Source organism: Drosophila elegans, unplaced genomic scaffold, assembly GCF_018152505.1.
Source record: "Drosophila elegans isolate 14027-0461.03 unplaced genomic scaffold, ASM1815250v1 contig_476, whole genome shotgun sequence".
NCBI lineage: Eukaryota > Metazoa > Arthropoda > Insecta > Diptera > Drosophilidae > Drosophila > Drosophila elegans.
Genome location: NW_024545863.1, coordinates 26,155,637 through 26,174,893, shown reverse-complemented (window position 1 = coordinate 26,174,893; position 19,257 = coordinate 26,155,637). Strand labels below are relative to the sequence as shown.

The 19,257-nt window shown below is 37.9% G+C and overlaps 1 protein-coding gene across 4 annotated transcripts in view; it reads left to right on the top strand.

The window, feature by feature from the left end:
* LOC121467590 overlaps positions 1–19,257 on the top strand; it is a 67,053-nt gene that overhangs the window by 33,385 nt on the left and 14,411 nt on the right. The gene's annotated exons all lie outside the window — the stretch shown is intronic.

The window sequence follows — 19,257 nt, the reverse complement described above, 5'->3', positions numbered from 1 at the left end:
AACCTAAATTACATTTAGTATCCATGGAAACAATCAGAATATAAAAAAAGGAAAAAAGTTTAAACTTGACGCAGCTTAAGACAAAGCTAATTACAAGAATTAAATTTGACATAAAATAAAACTTTGCGACCCTAGCTTTAACTATACTAAAATGAGAATTAAAATGTTTATTAAGTAATCTTAACCTATCGTTTCTAAAAAGCTAAGTTTTGTACTTGTACCGTTAAAAAAACTTTTCAATAAACTAAAATTAAAATGACAGTTCCGATTGTTCCCATTGGAGCTTTAAATAAATTAAAACCCTTATTCTGAAATAATAAACGATTACTATATATCGAAGAAGTAAAAACTAAAATTAAAAACAGCAAAATTATCATTTTCTTTCTTTTTTTTCACGAATTATCCTATGGGAGCTATATACTTCCTTCAACTTTGGAAAAGTTTCATGCAGACGGCTTTAAACTGAGGGACTAGTTTGCGTAGAAACGGACGGACAGACGGACGGGCGAACAGATAGAAGGGTCAAGAATATATGTACTTTATAGGGTCGAAAATGTGTACCTCACTGCATTGCAAACTTTTAGCCGAAATTATAATAACCTCTGCAAGGGTTTATATATAAGGTCAAGTAAAATGTAATCCATTATTAGAACAACAGATGACTTTAGAGATCTGTATCTCGCGATGTATTAGTCCGATTTAATTTTAGTAGGTGGCGCTAGAAAGTTGAGCTTTAGTACTATAAAAACTTCTTGTGTTCGATATCACAACACTTTGTTACAATTTTTCTTCGACTAGCCGAAACCGCAAGCCAGGCAGCTGAATATGTAAGCCTTATTACTGTAACTGTAAAATGAAAATCGTTGAGTCTGACCGTCATTCAAGCAGTAAATCAATTGCCCAGGAGCTAAACATTGCTAAAAAAACAAAAAAGCTCGATGTATGCCACATGAAATTACCAACAAAATAACAATCGGTTGGAGGAAAAATTGTGCCTAGTCGAAAAAAATCGATTATGTCTAACCATAAGAAAAAGCTTTGAAGTCCATGTACAAATAATGGATTACTTTTTACTTGTCTAGGAAACTAGGAAACCTGGCTTACTATCGGTTTCCTGGAAAAGTCGAAATGAATTACGCCCAGGGGAAAAAAAACAACGTCTTGCAATTTTCAATATTAAAAACAGTTACGCGGACGATCACGTACAGCACGTATATTTACTTTCGGGGTTGATGCAAAAGTAAGGCAAAAAGTAAGGTGCATTTTCAATTTAAGCTTCGCGGGCCTAACATTTGGGCTAGTTCTTTTTTCTTGAGTTGGCAGGACTGTTAATAACATCTTGGTTTAATTTAATTTCCTTGTTATTATCAGTACTATATTTACGCTTGTGTTTACTAAACGACCAGGATTGGGTTTTTCGATTCTTACAATGTCTGATTTAATTGAGCAGAGAAGTGCCATCAAATTTTGTTTGCGGAATGAAATATCGGCTGTGGAAACGTTGAGAATGTTGCAGAAAGACTTTTGTCTTTCTACCATGTCGCAGAAAACTGATTATAAGTGGTCGAGAACGTGTTCATAACTTGGAGCGCTCCGGACGACCATCGACTTTAACAGATGACCAAAACGTCAATGAAGTGAAGGAATTAGTGCACAAAAACCATCAGTTGATTGTTACGCTCGGAATATCAGAAGGATCTGTGAAAACAATTTTGAAAGTCCATGCTCAATTTATTCGTGACCATTTCGCTGAAAATTTGACGCATATCGTTCCGCAACCACCGATTCGCCTGATTTGGCTCCGTGTGACGTGTGGTTTTTTCCTAGACTCAATATACCACTCCGGAGAACAAGTTTTGAGTTGATTGCGGAGATAGAAGCTGAATGGAAGAAGGCACTGATGGCGATACCGGGATGAAATTTATTTAAAAGATTTTCATTTTACAAACAAATTCATCTTATTTTTGCCCACAGTAGTAGAACTATTTAGCCTAGCTTACTTTAATGCTCTTCAAATAACTGTGGAGACCTTAACTTCGGAGCGTGTAGCTCTTCTTTTATCAGAGAGGGAAGGTGAGCGCGAATAGACGTGGTTCCTCATGGACTGAACATTCCGACCCCCTTGCAAACGCTAGCGTTGCAAGACAAAAAAAAAAAAAAAAAAAAAAAAAAAAATTCGATAGTTTTCTGGGCGACCGGTAATCGCTTTTCGATGGAAAGAAATCCCAGCTTGATCACTTTGGAGCACACGTCAGCTCCAACGATCAACGAAATGGGGTATGGGGAGTGGAAAGGTTTGTTCAGCTTCGCTGAGTGGCTAAATCAGTATGCGGATCCGAATATTGCGCTCGATTTTGAGAACGCCGTTGCTGTGCACACCTTTTCATCTTGCTTCCGGTGTCTACGGACACCAAGAAAGCCGAGAAAAGTGTTGGATCGGTTGTCGAGGAACCAAGCGATGGACGATTTGCTGACAAGCGGATGGCTTATGCAGGTGGAGAGGTGGTCCTGGTCTCATTTCTTGCAGCTATCTCCACTTCGACAGTTGCCTTTCGAATGTTCGTGGGCTAGGCAGTTAGGACAGTACTAGTTCACCAGAAATGCACTAAGCCGATTCGCAGTGCTCAGCTTTTGGAATTCCTGACCCTTGTGCTACTGACAGCAGCTAACTTACGTATGTATACCCTTATATTACTCTCAGCTCATTGACACATATTGACACATTTAGTTGTGGATTGGTAAGGGTGCTATTTTGTGTATCGGCCGACGAATTCAGCTGTTTTTAAGTCGTCCACGCGTTACAAATACCATAAATGTTGTTGTGTTGCTGCTGTAACGCGTTGATTCTGCGTTAAGGTTGACATTTTCGCATTGCTAAGACACTGATCTGGCAATGCAAGTTGGGACGAACCAATATTCCAACAAGCGCCTTTGGCCCAACAAGTAAGTGTTCCATAAGAGGCATGTTATTCAATGATTCTTCGATAGTAATACTGGGAACTTTGAATTAAAGCTGATTGAAGCGTTTGATAATCTTCCTCCTACACGTATGAGAATGCATCCTTCAGATTGAATATCTGCTGTATGTAAGAGCGGAGTCAATTTTTGTAATTCAAGTCTCAAAATTTTGATTAATAGGGCAATTTCCATGCCGTATTTTCGGTGCTGTATCTGTTAACACTGTTAAGGAGTAATCATAAGTCGATACAGATCTTCGGTGATTATTGGATCACCCTAGTGTTTAGTTGCAAAATCAGCATAAACATCTTTAGGGGCCGTGCCTGGTTCTTGGCGGTGCACGGTATGGTGAGTTATGTTGATTTTGCTAGTGTCAGCACTTTGCTGCACGAGCGGTCGGCTTGCCGGCCGCGCATAGCTTACGTAAAGTCATATATGTTTTCAGTTTTAATTTGGACATTTAATAAAGAGCATTGGCTTGAATGTAAAACTCCGGCAGTGGCCGTCAACACTTACTCTATTAATTGAAATTGGTTATCGAGCCTTAAGGGCCGTTAGCAACGGAGTCAGTTACTCCCAACGTAGTCTTCGTAAGAAGAGAGAAGAGTGCCATTGCTCCATATGAGCAGCCAGCCACGGTGGCAATTACGTCTTCACCCCTTCCCCCGGACCAGCCACGGTGGCAATTGGATCGCACCTCTTCACCCTCACGGACAGCGGCGAGGGACAGTGCGAGGCTGCACAACTAAAACATAATTGGCACCCAACTTTAATACCGAATCCGCGACACAATAATATGTAAGTGGGCTGATCAAAATTAATACAGTAAAACTTCAAATACACATACAGGGAAAAATAAATAAAAATCCCTACAAACTATTTACCCAAAATTAAAAAATATACAGTTTGAATAAAGCAATTGTAAATGTGACTTACAAATAAAGTGAATTAATATCGGCCGTCCCTAAATAAAATTTTCCTTCGGACGCCAAGCACCCAGTTATTAATATAAAATTATAATATACAAAATTAATTTGTCGAATTAAAACATTCGGCCTCCTAATAACGTGTGTTTAGTGTCAACAAATTAGTCGCCTTATGAGTTTTCCAGGCCCATATAGGGAAACTAAACACGAACTTGACAGTGACAGTGAAGAAGAATTAATCCGAGATACCCGGAGATATCAACCAGCACGGGCACAACAAGAAAGTAACGCGGAAACCATGAACGCGACACAAATAGAGGCGTTAATTCAGGCCGCACTAACTAGCCAAGAACAGAGGCTCAGAGCCGAATTCGCGGGTCAGATCAACGCCGTTAACCAACAACTTCAGAGCTTGCGTATAGAAGCGCCAGAGGTAGAATCTCACTAGAGGGTAAAGGTAGTACCGGGAGCACCACAGTGCGATATACTATTACATATAGTGAAGTCGAAGTCGATTCCAGATTTTACTGGCATACAAGATGAGTACGTGGCATGGAGGCAATCCGCCACTGATGCCTACGAATTATTCGAGTCTTATGAGGGCAGTTCCGCGCATTACCAAACCGTTACTATTATTAGAAATAAAATTAAGGAACCAGCGCGCACTGCTAGTTTCTTATAATAAAGTGCTTAATTTTAAAGCCATACTAGCTAGATTAGACTGCTCCTACGCAGATAAAACATCTTTGCGCCTATTACGGCAGGTCCGTCAGGGTGACCAAACACTTATGCAGTACTACGATGAAGTCGAACAAAAATTGACCCTCGTTACAAACAAAATTGTCATGACACATGACGACGAAAGGGCTTCATTACTCAATACAGAAGTTAGGGCTGACGCCCTACACGAATTCATTTCCGGTCTAAAAAAATCACTAAGGGCTGTTGTATTTCCAGCATAGCCAAAAGACCTGCCAGCAGCACTGGCATTAGCTAGAGAGGCAGAGGCCAGTATCGAACGAAGTATGTTCGCGGCCACATATGCCAAAGTAGCTGAGCAAAGAAATCAGAATACTGATTTTCACAAGGGCCAGCACCGAGCGCCCGAGAAACAAGTGAAAAATCCTAGTGCCGACCGCGGACCAGAAAAAAATCCACATTTCTTTAAAAAGCCGAACAAGTATCAGTACAACGATACATGGCATAAACGGGACAACTGGGTAGATCAGGGTAAGCAAAATCAATCCCTGGAACCTATGGACATTGATCCATCATCTTCTAAAGTCCGACATCCTACGGGTTTCAAACAGGGAAACAACACTCAATACCAAAATTTGCAGAACCTAAAAAGACCAAACTCGCGCCAGCGGGTTAACAACGTTGAGCAAACTGCAAGCGCGGGAGAAACTCAAGATTATGAAAGCGCGGCCACAGCCGCACTAAATGCAATTGACGATGACAGTGACTCATTTGACGAGGGCTGGCGGGGAAAACTATAAGAATCCTAACAGTCACTGGAGCGGCAAAGAGTTATGTAAAGCCTTTAAAGGAGCTGAAGAACATAATGCCTGTCGACTCCCCATTCACTGTGAGTTCCATTCATGGCTCCAGTAATATTAAAGAAAAATGCTTTATGCGCATATTCGGCCTAAAGGCTAAATTTTTTTTACTCGATACTATCAACACTTTTGATGCCATAAAAGGTTTCGACTTGCTAACGCAGGCGGGAGCGGCATTAGATTTACATAACAGTGTAATCAGGTATGGAAACATATCTGAGAAACTCAAATACCACGAATGCGATAACGTGAACTTCACAAATATCGATGACTTAGTAGTCCCAAATTCAGTGAAAGCTGCATTTAAAATAATGATCCTTAAAAGGAAACAAGTGTTTTCGCACTCTAACGAGGCGCTACCTTTTAACACCTCGATCATCGCCACAGTTCGTACAGAAACTAGCGAACCAGTATATTCCAAACTATATCCTTACCCCATGGGAGCAGCAGATTTCGTTAACACAGAAATCAAACAGCTGTTAAAGGATGGCATTGTCCGGCTTTCTAGGTCGCCATTTAACAGCCCAACATGGGTTGTAGACAAAAAGGGACTTGATGCAGATGGCAACAAGAAAAAACGGCTGGTGATCGATTTCAGGAAACTGAATGAACGAACCATCGCCGACCGTTACCCTATGCCAAGTATTCCTATGATTCTAGCGAACCTAGGAAAGGTAAAATTTTTTACTACCCTAGACTTAAAATCGGGAAACCACCAGATTTATCTGACTGAAAAAGACCGTGAAATAACTGCTTTCTTCATAAACGGAGGAAAGTAGGAATTTTGCCGTCTACCCTTTGGACTGAAAAATGCGGGAAGCATCTTTCAAAGGGCGATCGATGACGTACTACGTGAACAGATCGGGAAAATTTGTTACGTCTATGTAGACGATGTCATAATTTTCTCCGAAAACGCTGCCGACCACGTTATACACATTGACACAGTCCTTAAATGCCTATGCGAAGCCAACATGAGACTGGCACCGGAAAAAACCAAATTCTTCAAAGAAAGTGTGAAATTTTTAGGTTTCATTGTTACATCAAACTGAGCCAAAACGGACCCGGAAAAGGTAAAAACCATTCAGGAGTACATCGAACCAAAAAATTTTTTCAACCTCAGGCCTTTTCTAGGGTTGGCCAGCTACTACAGAAGTTTTGTCAAGGACTTTGCTACCATAGCCAGACCACTTACCTCCATACTTAAGGGAGAGAATGGCACGGTTAATAAACACATGTCAAAAAAGGTGGCTATCGAATTCGATGAGTCCCAGCGCAGAGCGTTCGAGCGCCTGCGAGACATTTTGTCGTCAGAAGATGTGATATTAACATATCCAGATTTCAAACTTCCTTTCGATTTGACCACCGATGCCTCAGCAAGCGGTATCGGCGCGGTACTGACCCAAAAAGGCAGGCCAATCACAATGATATCTCGTACGTTGAAAGACTGTGAACTCAATTACGCAACCAATGAAAGAGAATTATTGGCAATTGTTTGGGCTATAGGAAAACTACAAAACTATCTATACGGCACAAAAGAGATCAGGATTTTTACGGATCATCAACCTCTTACTTTTGCTGTATCCGAGCGAAATACAAATGCCAAAATTTAACGATGGAAGGCATTCATCGAAGAACATAACGCCAAGGTATTCTACAAACCCGGAAAAGAAAATTTTGTGGCCGACGCTTTGTCACGACAAAACATAAACGCTATACAAAACGAACTTTCCTTAACCTACACGGTCGAAACCACCGATAAACCCCTGAACTGCTACAGGAATCAAATAATCCAGTTTGACTCCTGGTATTTGGAGTATGGTTTTTTGCTCCTCTCATGGTAGCTCCTATCTGTTAATATAAAATATGTATTTTATTTTTCAGTTTTACGTGTAACAAACCAAATACGTATATTAATATATTGTTGCATTTGGTACTTAGGTTGCACCTAAATATATACTAATATCATTCGAACATGTATCAACTGCACGTTAAAAGGTTTGAAAACGTATATTTGCCCCTAGTCTGTGAGTCGCACTGAAACACAGAACTAACTGCAACTATCTCAAACATCCTCACGACACGTTTGATTGGCTTGAGCACATATTGTTGCTCTTAGTCTGTGAGTCGCACTGAAACACAGAACTAATTGCAACTGTCTCAAACATCTTTGACGACACGTTCGATCGGTTTGAGCACATATTGTTGTTTTGCGCGTCTCTATGCATTGATTTTTGTTGTATACATACGTATACACACAACTGTACTCAGGCAAAAAAAAATAAATGTTTCGACGACTGCCCGTACTGAATCGAACGATCCCGTTATCTGTGTGTGCTTCACGCATTGTTCCAACATATTCGTACAAAAACACAGAATAACGGAATTACAATAAGCAAATCATTTACTCCGCTTCACAGATATATACACACATACATACATGTATGTTCTTCCTTCCATTTATTTTATTAAATTTCACCATTATGCTGTGTGTTTTCACTCGGAATTAATAAATCAAATACATACATGCATACATACATTTTATAATGTTGTGTCCGGCTTAATATGGAATAATAGGTAAGAGTACGGCTGCGCCAGTTACCAATACGTTGATAACAATATTGGTGTAGATATCTCCTAGGGTTAGTTATTCAATAAATACACTTTTATAATTTATTCTTGTTTTCATTTATTTTTGTATCGTCTGTTCAGTAACGATGTTCACACTCGACTGACTCGGCCGAGCAGAATCGCCACTTCGCGATTCTGTCTTCTCTTGTCTGTTTATAACGGTAGTTCCCGATTGTGTCCAGTTGGATCGTGCCTCTTCGAGTTCGTCGCAGACTCTCCATCTCTACGAATAGGGTAGAGAGGGTAACTCGCGCGATCTGGTTGATAAAGACCGTACTTGTCCTTTATAAGCACCTCTTCTGTTGGGAGGAGTGTTCTACGAGTAATCCGACATACCAACGATATGGCATTTGGTGATCCTAGACTTCCTTGGCTAGCTTCCTGTTGTTGCAGCGCATGTGGCTGCTGATGAAATATAGCACGCTCTGCACTGGGCGCGAATTTATGTTGTATGGTGTGTGCCCTGGCACACTCTGCATCGAGATTTACTCGAACATCTTGCCCTTACTTGACCTTTTCGTAGACAGTTCAAGCAAAGCGCTTTTTCCTTATCTAGCTTATAACGCTCTCCGACCAGTATCGATATATATGACATGCACAAGAGTTAATAAAGGCATCAGAGGTTTTTCGCAACTTTATATTCTTTTCGTTTTCTACTGTTTGTCTTCCGCTACTTTCTGAAAGCTGACAATGCCTACTTAAGATGCAGCAATACCGATCCTAGCTTGGCAAATTTCAAAATCTTGCTTAGAGTTATATACAATTTTGGTGTCATCATCGACCTAAGACAACAAATGTATAATTGAAGCATCCAAAATTTCAGCTGTTGAGCCTAGCGAAAATAACGACTCACGAAGTGCAGGCACTGTGTCTATGATTGCCCGTAGCGAAGTTGGGTCCGATTTGATCATATATTGCACACAAAAAAGTTGTTAATATGATCCAGAAATATAAAGATTTGTTTGTCGTCCTTTAGCTGTCGCAGCGCCTTCGGATTATTTTCCTCTGTCACTAACCTTCAGCGACGCACCTGACAAACAGCTTAGTAGATGATTAAATTTATCAAAAAAGTAGTTGATTGATCATCATGCACTATATTGTGAACCTTTTATAATCGCCGTACTGACGTCAACCTCTTTTGATGAGACATACTATGGTAAGCAGTAACGTTCAACAAACTTGACTCATCCGGCCGTTGAATTTTCATGTCGTTGTTACACTTAAGTATTTTTGCTTTTATTAAAAAAAATTGCTTATTCAGCTCAATTGGGTTGAGGTTTTCAATTTGTGTTTGAAATAGACTAACTTGCTTAAAATTGGAATATTTGCAATCGACACTCAAATACCATAGAATCGAAATTCGACTCAACTTCCTCGACTTTAGTTTTTATGTTGTCTATGTGCCTAATAATTGTATTCCGCTGCTGCCTGAGCGAAACCAATTGTTCCTAGGTGGACTCATATTAGCAAAGAAAATAACTCAAGAATAACTTGTAAAAGAACCAAACTGAGCCAAAACGGACCCGGAAAAGGTAAAAACCATTCAGGAGTACATCGAACCAAAAAATTTTTTCAACCTCAGGTCTTTTCTAGGGTTGGCCAGCTACTACAGAAGTTTTGTCAAGGACTTTGCTACCATAGCCAGACCACTTACCTCCATACTTAAGGGAGAGAATGGCACGGCTAATAAACAAATGTCAAAAAAGGTGGCTATCGAATTCGATGAGTCCCAACGCAGAGCGTTCGAGCGCCTGCGAGACATTTTGTAATCAGAAGATGTGATATTAACATATTAACATTCGTTGTTCTACTTTGGGGACGTAGGACGCAACGGCTCATTACAAAATAAGCCTTGGAAATGTCTAACTGGCTAACTGGACTCATATGATTAAGTTCCCTCTATTCATTCATAAATGCAATATAGAGCAGCTTGAAATAATTATCAAATTTTAATATTATGATTCAATCTTGATTCAAGCTGTAAAAAGCGACATACCTGAACTCTGCCTGTCTCAAGCATCAACGAATTCTGAATAAAATGCTCGTCACTCTGTTTATCTTTTCTTAATGCTCCATCTAAATCGGATATTAGGGTGACACGGCCCTTCAATTTCATCGCCTACATCCCAGCCGAGTTTGGTATTTATTAATTATGACAAGCCGTATCCAAGGGAGAATTATGATATCAGAGAAGCTAATTAACAAATCAATATGCTGTGGTTTGTTGAATAAAGGGTTTGCTAATTTGAAGTCAGATGAAATGCCCCAATCAGCTGATTCTACGAAATATTTGGGCTTCTTTACAGATATTGTCTTTGTGACAGCCAGCTACGAGTTTCAAGCATCGTCAAAGCGCGAGATTTAATTGTTGTCGTGACTGCGATAACTGTGATAAAATTAAATTCTGAACATAAATTTAATTGCGCGAGTTACCAATACGTTGATAACAATATTGGTGTAGATATCTCCTAGGGTTAGTTATTCAATAAATACACTTTTATAATTTATTCTTGTTTTCATTTATTTTTGTATCGTCTGTTCAGTAACGATGTTCACACTCGACTGACTCGGCCGAGCAGAATCGCCACTTCGCGATTCTGTCTTCTCTTGTCTGTTTATAACGGTAGTTCCCGATTGTGTCCAGTTGGATCGTGCCTCTTCGAGTTCGTCGCAGACTCTCCATCTCTACGAATAGGGTAGAGAGGGTAACTCCCCCCCCAAGTGCTGAGTGAGGTCCGGAATGGAGACACATCTGACGGCACGAACGAAGGTGTCTTCCTTAAAACGAGACCCTGCTCTAGTCTTAGATTAATATAACATGAATAAGTATGTGGTTATTGAAATATTGTTACTTTGCCTTATTAGATATATTGTGACATAAGTACATTTTTTATTGCGTTCATCGCCTATTCTATACATACAGTGTTTGTAACTCTTATATTATTATGCTTATTATTCTGAATTTTGAGCTTATATAATATAACTATTTTATATGTTTTTCTCAAAAATGATCAACTTATAAAAATATTAAGGCTTCATTATTTTGTTCGTTAACTTTCATTATTTATATTATATATATTTATATATCTTACTTTTGTAACAAACTTCATTTTTTTTTTTTTTTTTTTTTTTTTTAAGGATTAGAATTTAAATGGACTGAGTTTCCTGTTTCTTTATTCTTTTTTTAATTTTTGATTTATGAATCTTCTGATTTTTGGATGTGATAAGGGTTGGACCTTTATCTTCTAATACTTGATGCTTAGTGAATCTAGGGGTAAGCTTATTTCGTCTATTTTCTTTTCTAAATATTATATCATTATTTTCTAGTCGTTCCGGGTCTTGCCTATCGTTATTCAACTTATTGATTCTAATTTTCATTTTTCTTTCAACTTTATCTTTAATCTCGGGATATATTACTCTCTGAAAATCATTAAGTTTTTGTATATAATCATGTTCGTTGCTGAAGGTCGTCTCTTTGTTAAATAAATGTGGTCTACCGTAAAAAATCTCATATGGAGTGTATTTAGTGGTAGAATGGATAGCGTTATTATATGTAGTAAACGTTTCAGTAAGAATATCATCATGATCACATTCCAATTTTTTTCTCCTTTTTTTTATTTAATATGATGCGATATATTTCTGTTAAGGAGGAATGTAACCTCTCAACTGGTGAATTGCTAGATGATTGTTGGAAAGACGTGAAATGTACTTGAATATTATATTGTTGGCAGAAGTCTTTAAATATTTTTCCTGCAAATTCAGCGCCTTGATCGCAGACAAGTTTTTTTGGAATACCGAAGAGTACAAAGAAATTTCTAATGGCTTTAACTATATTCAGACTATCCCTTGCTGGAATAGTATATCCAGCTGCAAATTTTGAAAATTTATCTATAATTGTTAAAATTATTTTGTAATTGATGCTGTACAAGTCGATGTGTAATATTTGCATAGGAAAATCTGGAATTTCTGTTTCTTGATAGGATAGTTTTTGTGGTTGTCTATCATATTTTAAAGTTTGACAAATATCACAACTATTAATTAATCGGGACGTTTGATTTTTAAGTTGTGGAGAATATATTTGTCTCTTTAAATGAGCTACCGTTTCGTCTACGCCTCTATGATTGTTGTTTATATGATAATTTTGTATTTCTGTGATTAATTCTGCAATACTTTCAACATCTTTCAGTATTGTAGTAGTTCTTACAATTTTATAAAGATTTGTGGGTAAGAAATATTCTTTTAATACATCTTGAATGATGGTGAAAATGTCATCTGCAGCAAAAATAGCGTATACTTTATTTGGTTTTAATATTGTTTTAAATGTTTCTCTTATTTTTTTATTATCAAATGAACTATCCGTGACTACTCTCCTTATTTTTTTTTTGAAAAGAGTTGAGGTTATTATTTGAGAGTCTGTATGAATTCTAAATATAATCTGCATGTTGTATTCGTTAATTGGTTTATTTACGTTTAAAATTGTGTTTGTCTTTTTATTAAGGGTATTTTTTATAGAACTGTTGGTGTGTACTTCCGCTGAAATGCGACTAAGTGAATCTGCTACTACATTTTCAGAACCTTTTTTATATGAGATTTCATAATCATATTCTAGAAGTTGCAGTTTCCACCGAACCAATTTAGAATTAGGCTCTTTAAAATTCATTAGCCACGTTAGTGGTCTGTGATCGGTGTTAATTTTAAACTTTTGGCCATATAGATAAGGACGGAAATATTTAGTAGCCCATATAATGGCTAACATTTCTTTTTCGATGGTTGAATACTTTAATTCTGTGTCTGTAAGTGTGCGACTAGCAAATGATACTGGTTTTTCATTGTTCGATGTGCCTTGAGAAAGGACTGCTCCTATTGCCACATTACTTGCGTCTGTCGTAAGAGTAAAAGGTTTTGAAAAGTCCGGATATTTTAACAATGGATCATTACATAATAGGTCTTTACAATTTTCAAATGCGTTTAAGAACTCTTTGCCAATTTTGACTGAATCTTTACCTTTTAATTGTTGTGTTAAGGGTTTGGTGATCGTAGCAAAATCTTTAATGAATTTTCTATAGTAACCGAGCAGACCTAAAAATGATTTTATTTGTTTTCTGGTCTTTGGAAGTGGAAATGATTTTATAGCACTAATCTTTTTTGGATTTGGTTTAATTCCTCTGTCCGTAACCACGTGACCTAAATACTCAATTTCCTTTCTCATAAATTCAGACTTTGCAGGTTGCAATTTAAGGTTAGCATTATTTAATTTTTTAAAGACTGCTTTTAAATCGTTAATATGTTCCTGTAGAGATGCAGAGAATATTATTATATCGTCTAGATATATAAGACAACATTTGCCATTTAGGTCGGCTAAAACGTTATCCATAACCCTTTGGAAGGTGGCTGGGGCATTTGTAAGTCCAAATGGCATTCTTACAAATTCAAAGTGTCCTGCTTCTGTGGAAAATGCCGTCTTGTTTATATCTTTCGGATGCATCTCGATTTGGTGATACCCGCTAGCTAAATCTAATGCTGTGAAGTATTTAGCCCTGCCAATTCCATCTAACACATCATTGATGTTGGGCATAGGATATTTGTCTTTGATAGTTTTTTCATTTAATTTGCGATAATCCACTACTAATCGCCATTTTTTTGTATTTGAGGCGTCCATTTTCTTTGATACCAGAAACGTTGGAGCACTCCATGGAGAATAACTATGCCTAATTATTTTTTGTTCCAGCAGGTTATCGATTTGTTTCCTCATTTCTTGTCTTTCTTTTTGACTATAACGAAAGGGTCTAGTGTGAATGGGAATTTCGTCTGTGGTTCTAATTCTGTGCTTTATTAAGTTAGTGAAAGGTAAGGTATTTCCGTCTTTGAAAAACAGCATCGGAAATTCTAAGCAGAGTTTTTTAAGTTGGGTAATTTCCTCATTATTAAGATGCTGAGTTCGTATATAAGTATTGAAATCTTGATTATCGAATGTCGTTTCGTTATTTTCTTTTTGAATTAAGTTCACTTCAAAATAATCTTGTTCTCTACAGTTTTGTACTTCTAAGTATGTATCTAAGCAGAATTTTTTGTCCTGGCTTGAAAAATTATTAACTTCCATATAACTAAGATTATTTTCGGCAGTATAAAGTCCACCTGATATGACAATGTCTTCGGAAATAGTTGTGGTTTCAAACAAGAACATTCCATTTGTTACGTTTACTGGTAGATGAATAATCTTTTTTGATTCTTCTTCTATTGTATATATATCAGAATTTGATTTCTCTTCTAGCTCAATATTTATTTTTGAAGTTTTTGTTTCAAGTATTTTTAACGGAATGTTTACAATAGCTTTTATTTCTTGCAATATATCTATCCCGATAAGTCCATCAAAATATGGATGAAAATCAAATAAAAGAAATGAGTATTCTGACACATCGGAGAATTCACTAAACAATGGAATCATAGTCTTGTTATATAATTGGAATTGATTTAGTACTGTCTTAATGACTATTGGTGTATGTAATTTAATTTGATTTTCTTTTTCAATATAATTAGGGTTAATAAAAGAAAAGGTAGCACCAGTATCTATAAGGAACTTGAGAGTTTTATAGAAAATCTTGTTTACCATAATATATGGTAGTTTTGATTTGTCTTTATTTATCAGGTATCCGGTCTGTTGTCTGAGGCTTCTTGTGGAAAATTTGCCGCCTCATTAAAATTGTGCATTTGTGCGTGTTGATTAGCATTACTATTCGAATTTCTGGACTGATAGTTGGTGGTTTGTCTATTGGATTGTTTCTGTTGATTGTTATTGTTATAGTTATTATCTTTTGGCATAATTGCTAACATATTATTTCTTTTGTAATTATTATCAATATTGTCATAATCGTTTCGATAACGCTTATAGTTACGTCTGTCGTCATTTCCTCTATTACCGTTTCTATCGTTGGAACCGTCTCTACTACGTTTATGGCTACGTCTGTCATCATTTCCTCTATTATATTCTATACTTCTATTATAATATTGTTGAGATCCATATTCCTGTTTTTGATCCGGTTTTTTTATATTCTTTTGAGCGAAAAAAGTTTCTCTTTCTTTCAACGCCCATTCGAAGGCCTCTCGGAGATTGGTCGGTTTCATGGATCTTATTGTAGCTCCTAATGGGCCTCTAATGCCTGCTAAAAATGAGTTGAGACATATGTCAGCAAACAATGTTTTTTTTGTCTTAACCACAATCTGCTCCGATTTTGTGGTTTCCGCTATTCTAAATAATGCTAATTTAATCTCACAGACTTTGTTATATAGTTGACGTAAGGAAAGACCCTCCTGCACAGTATTGTGGAGCTCGAACATAAGAGTGGGTTCATCTCTCTTGTCCGCGCAATGCAAGATGAGGGCGTCTTTAATTTCTTCCCAATCAAGACTGGCTCCTGCTTCGATGATGCCTTCGCTGGCCTTTCCTTCGATTTTATTTCGAATCGATCTTAGAAGCAGCTGACCATATGGCGTTTTACTAGTGCCGCTAATCAGTGCTAGAATTTCCTCCACATTGGTTATAAATTCATGTAAAGTTTTTGGATTACCGTCGTATACAGGTAAAAAACGAATTGCGTCTGGTATTTTCAGTGTTGATAGGATATCAAGTGGATTAGCATTTTGCTCTCCTTGATTCGAAGGGACGTATTCTGATGAAGAAGTAGTGGATGATTGATCGTTTTGTCTTGTTACAATGGCCTCTGTACTCTCGGATACGATGGTGTTGATTCCAGTTTGACTCCTGGTATTTGGAGTATGGTTTTTTGCTCCTCTCATGGTAGCTCCTATCTGTTAATATAAAATATGTATTTTATTTTTCAGTTTTACGTGTAACAAACCAAATACGTATATTAATATATTGTTGCATTTGGTACTTAGGTTGCACCTAAATATATACTAATATCATTCGAACATGTATCAACTGCACGTTAAAAGGTTTGAAAACGTATATTTGCCCCTAGTCTGTGAGTCGCACTGAAACACAGAACTAACTGCAACTATCTCAAACATCCTCACGACACGTTTGATTGGCTTGAGCACATATTGTTGCTCTTAGTCTGTGAGTCGCACTGAAACACAGAACTAATTGCAACTGTCTCAAACATCTTTGACGACACGTTCGATCGGTTTGAGCACATATTGTTGTTTTGCGCGTCTCTATGCATTGATTTTTGTTGTATACATACGTATACACACAACTGTACTCAGGCAAAAAAAAATAAATGTTTCGACGACTGCCCGTACTGAATCGAACGATCCCGTTATCTGTGTGTGCTTCACGCATTGTTCCAACATATTCGTACAAAAACACAGAATAACGGAATTACAATAAGCAAATCATTTACTCCGCTTCACAGATATATACACACATACATACATGTATGTTCTTCCTTCCATTTATTTTATTAAATTTCACCATTATACTGTGTGTTTTCACTCGGAATTAATAAATCAAATACATACATGCATACATACATTTTATAATGTTGTGTCCGGCTTAATATGGAATAATAGGTAAGAGTACGGCTGCGCCAGTTACCAATACGTTGATAACAATATTGGTGTAGATATCTCCTAGGGTTAGTTATTCAATAAATACACTTTTATAATTTATTCTTGTTTTCATTTATTTTTGTATCGTCTGTTCAGTAACGATGTTCACACTCGACTGACTCGGCCGAGCAGAATCGCCACTTCGCGATTCTGTCTTCTCTTGTCTGTTTATAACGGTAGTTCCCGATTGTGTCCAGTTGGATCGTGCCTCTTCGAGTTCGTCGCAGACTCTCCATCTCTACGAATAGGGTAGAGAGGGTAACTCGCGCGATCTGGTTGATAAAGACCGTACTTGTCCTTTATAAGCACCTCTTCTGTTGGGAGGAGTGTTCTACGAGTAATCCGACATACCAACGATATGGCATTTGGTGATCCTAGACTTCCTTGGCTAGCTTCCTGTTGGTGCAGCGCATGTGGCTGCTGATGAAATATAGCACGCTCTGCACTGGGCGCGAATTTATGTTGTATGGTGTGTGCCCTGGCACACTCTGCATCGAGATTTACTCGAACATCTTGCCCTTACTTGACCTTTTCGTAGACAGTTCAAGCAAAGCGCTTTTTCCTTATCTAGCTTATAACGCTCTCCGACCAGTATCGATATATATGACATGCACAAGAGTTAATAAAGGCATCAGAGGTTTTTCGCAACTTTATATTCTTTTCGTTTTCTACTGTTTGTCTTCCGCTACTTTCTGAAAGCTGACAATGCCTACTTAAGATGCAGCAATACCGATCCTAGCTTGGCAAATTTCAAAATCTTGCTTAGAGTTATATACAATTTTGGTGTCATCATCGACCTTAGACAACAAATGTATAATTGAAGCATCCAAAATTTCAGCTGTTGAGCCTAGCGAAAATAACGACTCACGAAGTGCAGGCACTGTGTCTATGATTGCCCGTAGCGAAGTTGGGTCCGATTTGATCATATATTGCACACAAAAAAGTTGTTAATATGATCCAGAAATATAAAGATTTGTTTGTCGTCCTTTAGCTGTCGCAGCGCCTTCGGATTATTTTCCTCTGTCACTAACCTTCACTAACAGCTTAGTAGATGATTAAATTTATCAAAAAAGTAGTCGATTGATCATCATGCACTATATTGTGAACCTTTTATAATCGCCGTACTGACGTCAACCTCTTTTGATGAGACATACTATGGTAAGCAGTAACGTTCAACAAACTTGACTCATCCGGCCGTTGAATTTTCATGTCGTTGTTACACTTGAGTATTTTTGCTTTTATTAAAAAAAATTGCTTAATCAGCTCAATTGGGTTGAGGTTTTCAATTTGTGTTTGAAATAGACTAACTTGCTTAAAATTGGAATATTTGCAATCGACACTCAAATACCATAGAATCGAAATTCGACTCAACTTCCTCGACTTTAGTTTTTATGTTGTCTATGTGCCTAATAATTGTATTCCGCTGCTGCCTGAGCGAAACCAATTGTTCCTAGGTGGACGAATATTAGCAAAGAAAATAACTCAAGAATAACTTGTAAAAGAACCAAAAGAAAAACACGGTTGAGTGAGTTTATCATAAAGAACAGTGTGATTACTGCAAGTGCACATCTCCTTTGCTTTTATTCTTCTTCTAATTACGTAACTATGCATAATTTAATACACCTACTGATACATACGATTTTTTAGTAGATGTAATTGTTGTCCCAGGTTGGCTCGAGTTCATATGACTTAGCCTCAAGGCCTTTCCGTTGCTTTCCGAGTCCCAGTTGGTGGGTATATCTGCTCCAATGAACAGATTCGACGTATGTATGTTTATATAGCGCAACCAATTTACGCTTCCTGATGTCGATCTGAACGCCGGATGTCCAGTCCTGTCAAGGTTATTAATTAAATTTATATAAACAAAACACTCAGAATATAACTTTTTGACGGCACAACGCGATTTTTGAGTGTTCCGAAAAGGAACCAGTTTGACGGAAGTGGTGCTGCTTGTTTTTTGCAAAGCTGATTCAAACTATGGACATAAGCAAGGACAAGCAGCTCCTTATCGTGCTTAGAAAACAACCTAGGAACTCCTAAGACGTACTGCTTGCGCGGCTTATTCTGGCTTAGCCACTAACTGCGTGGCTGAGGGCCCATGCCACCAAAGAGGGTGGTCGACCAATTCCTGAACGGAGGGGCCTCTACTGCCCATGTCCGCTGAATAACATTAGGATTGAACAAGCGACCACTTTTTAGACTATGTACTCTTTGTTACCCTATTAACGACAAAAGTTGTCCAACGGCATGCTGGCTTGTTTAACCACGGCCACAACATGATGGAGTCTGTCCAGCAGTAGAGTTCAGAGGTGAGCATTGGTGTAATTGAAAGAACCCAACGCGGACTAGCTCTGTATAAAACTCTGCCATCTCAAACACAGTTCACTTAGCAGATCTTCGTCCCACCCTAGGTTCTGAAGACAAATCTCTAGTATGAAGATCTTGGCGCGCACTTCAAAAGGCACGAGCCATTCTGCAGTATCGAACAATTTGGCAATTTGGGAAACAAGCTGGCGCTTTGTAAGGGATTCCTCCGCTAACTCTGGTGGAACAAAGTCTTCGCAGTGCTCTCTGCGTCGATCTCTAGAAAATCGGTACGCAAATGATGGTCATTC